Source organism: Xenopus laevis, chromosome 4L, assembly GCF_017654675.1.
Source record: "Xenopus laevis strain J_2021 chromosome 4L, Xenopus_laevis_v10.1, whole genome shotgun sequence".
Taxonomy (NCBI): Eukaryota; Metazoa; Chordata; class Amphibia; order Anura; family Pipidae; genus Xenopus; species Xenopus laevis.
The window spans coordinates 7,013,070-7,017,466 of record NC_054377.1 but is presented as its reverse complement, the minus strand read 5'-3'; positions in this window follow the sequence as shown (position 1 = coordinate 7,017,466).

Below are 4,397 nucleotides of genomic sequence, written 5' to 3'. Positions count from 1 at the left end.
AGGGACAGAGCCACCCTCCCCCTCCCACGTGTTTGGCGACACCTGCTGGTGAGAGGCGGGAGTTACAGGGAAGCGGAGGAAACCAGAAGTGTCAGTAGGAAGGACTAAAAGTGTCAGTAGTGAGACAACCTCCTCCCATTGACTATCCAAGCATTCTCTGCTGCCTACTGACTGTACTCTTCAATAACCCAACCTGCAGGGGGCATAGGTCTGGCTCTCTCTTGCACTGTAGCACTACAGCTCCCAGAATCCTCAGCTGTTCAGTTGTGTCTGTCTATTTCTTGCCTGGCAGTGCCCTCGATCTGCATATTCTGGCAAATATCCCATGCATCGCTGTAAACTGTCAGCTGCCCTTGACCAGCGCACCTAATTGCCAGCCCTAACTGTCATCCTAGGCAGGTGCTCTCAGTTGCCTATATATATATAATATATTCAGTGTCGGACTGGGACACCAGGGGCCCACCCAAAATCCTTAGACCAGGGGCCCACCATAAAACCTTAGACCAGGGCCCCACTCTCAGTACTAATATTCTTCATCTCCTCAATCAACCTCTATTCTCCTAGTCTGTTCTCTTTATACTATAATCAATTATTCCATATATTTAGCCTCTTTGTTCTCACAGAAATAGGGAATGGCCATGAAATAGGCCAAAAGTTTAGCAACATGAGGGCCCACTGACACCTGGGCCCACCGGGAGTTTTCCTGGTATCCCGGTGGGCCAGTCCGACGCTGTATATATTGTACTCTCAATGTTCAGCTGGACCATTGCTTTGAGTTAACTTTAAGTATGTTATAGAATTGCTAATTCAAAGCAACTTTTCAATTGGTCTTCAGAATTTATTTTTGATAGTTTTTGTATTATTTGCCTTCTTCTTACTCTGTAAGGCTACACATTAATTATTATATATATATATATATATATATATATATATATATATATATATATATATATATATATATATATATATATGGTTATTATATTCTTGGTCCTGTCCCTACTGACAGGAGTTTATAAAAAAAAAACTCAAGGCCACGCCCCTGATAATAGTCAGCTCTTCTGACTAAGAAGGATTTACTTTGGCGGATCAATTTCGATTGGAAGTTCATCCCGTTTATTTCTCCTTACCTCCAGGATCAGGAAGCTCTATATTTGAAGCTAAGTATTTTCTATGTTTTTCCCCTTTTTTTATTTTATAAACTGTGTATATTTTTGAATGTGTGTCTTTTTGTAACATCTTTGTTCATTTGCTCTGTTGTACCTTTTATAATATTAAATATAACATTTAATAAGTTAGTCTTTGATGCTCTAATGGGTAACCATTTGAATGCTGGCGGGAAGAGCGTGTGTTTCAGTTACATTAACCCTTGAACTGCTGGAGTACCTGGTTTGTTTCTTCGCCAGTGGGAGAAGTCTGAAAGTGGTGGCAGCAAGTTTTATGGGTGTTGGGTGGTGTTTGGGTGGTGTTTGGGGTGCTTTGCACTAGTGATTGTGAGAGACTGAGCTAGTGACCCCTGATAGCCACATCTGTCACATACACCTGGAAATTCCGTAACGGCAGTTTGGAGTGAAAGCTGGTTAGTGGGATAGTGAATACTGGGGATGAAAGAGAGTGAGTAGAGATTATAATAAGAGAGAAGGGTGCCGAGTTGCCACCCGGCCCGTATTTTACCGGTATTACAAATTTACCGACAATGCAGTTGCCGGTAATTTGTAATACCCTTTAAAAAAAGCTCTTGGCCTGCCCCCAATTCTCGCAGAACTTACCTTTTTTTCCAGCGCTGTGGACATCGCTCCGCCCCTTTTGTGGCACGCCATGTGGCCCCGCCCCTTTTTACATCACAGACCGCCCCCTTTTTGTGCCCGCCCCCCACTGGCCGGTAACCTTTTTCAGTAAAGGTGGCAACCCTATGTATATATTATATATATAAAGATATATAGATTATAATGAGGTAGTAGGATATGGAGGGCAGACTAGGGGTCCCCAACCTTTTTTACTCATGAGCCACATTCAAATATGGCCTGTGATTGGCTATTTAGTAGCCCCTATGAGGACTAACAGCCTACAGGAGACTCTGTTTGGCATAACACCTGGTTTTTATACAACCAAAACTTGCCTCCAAGCCTGGAATTGAAAAAAAAGCCCCTGCTTTGAGGCCACTGGGAGCAACATCCAAGGGTTGAGGAGCAACATGTTACTCATGAGTCACTGGTTGGGGATCACTGGTGTAGATATTATCATTAGGAATTAGGGTGGAGATGGAAGGAGTGAGTAGAGATTATAATAGGGGAGTAGGGTGTTTGGGGAAATGAGTGAGTAGAGATTATAATGAGGAAGAAGAGTGTGGGGTGGAGAGAGTGTAATAGGGGGCAGGGCCATCATGAAAAATCAAGTGGCCCCGCCCACCTGAGTCACCAAGCCCCACCACGGTTAAAAAACCACACAGACTTAGGCACTAAAAATAATCAGGGTCCCCTTATAAGTTAAAAAAAAATGTTGACACCAGGGCCCCCATAAAAGTTTTTTTTTTTAAAAAAAACATTGGCGCCAGGCCCCCCCTTACAAGATAATAAGAAACATTGGGACCCCAGGGAATTTTTTTAAAAAACAAAAAACATTGGTGGCAGGGGCCTATAGAGTATTAAAATAATACATTGACGGCCAGGGGTTTAATACAATAAAAAAAAAAACACACACATTGGTGTTCAGTAGAGTTGAACTTGTGGCTTCAGGACTTCAGGTTCAGCTTTTTTTTATGACTTGGGGTCTTTTTGCAACTTCGGTACTTCAACTTCGGGTCTTCAGCTGTTTGGGTTTTCGACTCTTCGGGACTTCGCCGGCTTGGCAATCAAGGGGGGCCCGGCTACTTCGAAAGGTGCAGAACAGCCGGGCCCCCCTTTAGGCTCTGGGCCCAGTACAGTAGTACCCCCTGTGCCCCCCTGATGGGGAGTATGGTGCTGGGGGGGGAAAGAAGTGAACAGACATAATAAGGCAAATGCATATGGAGTAGTGATGTGTGGGACAGCCAGATACTCGCAGGTTGGGCAGGTTCAAGTTGATCTCTTCTCTCTCTGCTCTCGACCTTAGACTGTTGGTTTCCTGTTTATAAGCTTGCACCCCCCCTTTTGTGACATCACTGATGGGGTGGGTCACTGAGGGTCTATAAATGGAGGGGACAGGTCAAGTTTTTCTCAACCCACGTAATATGGTTAATATTAGATTATATATTGCCCTCTGTGCAGCACTCATTTTGTACAACACCACCCACAGCCATGTTTGTGGAACACCATATGCACCGTATTCACAGCTGTATCTTGATTTGACATGCCCTGATTTTAAGTTTTTATGCACTTTAAACTTTTTTTACACTATTTTTACATTGAAAAGCCTAAAAGAGGGGTTGTACTGTACATACTGTAGACCATACATGTACAGCAGTGTATTACAGCACATACAGGCTGTTTTTTTTGTATAAAACAATATAGTTCCCTGTGTGTATTACACCATATGTAGCCTTGTGGCCTTATGCACAACTGCCCGTCGCATGGAGATCAAAGATTTAAGAAGAGAACATTAGTTCCCCTTTAATGCAAAAAATACCTTGGTGATTGACTTATACTTCCCACATTATTCCTGCAGGGGGCGCAGTTGCACTTTAAATCAACAGTCTGGTGTTTTGCCAGTCCAGTGGGGTTTATAGGCAGGAACCCTGCGAGACTGGAGCACTGACCTGAGCAGAAACGACTCCAAACAGAAAACAAGAGTCAACAGATTCCATACCAGAACTAGGTAGATCAGACACAATTCCATATTTTCATAGCAGTTGAGGTTGAAACGAGACCCCCTGGACTATGAGCTAGCAATCTACACAAATCCATGTGAAGGCTTTTCTCTGTTATTTGCTTTGCTGCTCGTTATTTCATTTATTTCTTCTGACCACAAAGAACTGGAGGCAGATTATCACCTTTATCTGCACAGGTATGGGACCTGTTAACCAGATCTGGGGTCTTTCCGGATAACGGATCTTTCTGTAATTTATAGCCTACTAGAAAATCCTTTAAACATTAAATAAACCCAATAGGCTGGTTTTGCTTCCAATAAGGATTAATTATATCTTAGTTGGGATCAAGTACAAGCTACTGTTTTATTATTACACAGAAAAAAATAATTTTTTAAAAATTTGGATTAGGAAGTCTATGGGAGATGGATAACGGTTTTCCGGATAATGGATCCCATACCTGTACTAGCATCTTCTAGTGGGTCCAGAGAAAGCCAAATGCAGATATTAATTAAATATCTCTCTAAAGCCTTTGGAATATGATCTTTCCTTACTCCAAAAGGGCAACCAGAACCCTTGAGTTGAAGACTCCCTTATCTTAAAGCATAAGTAAACCTTT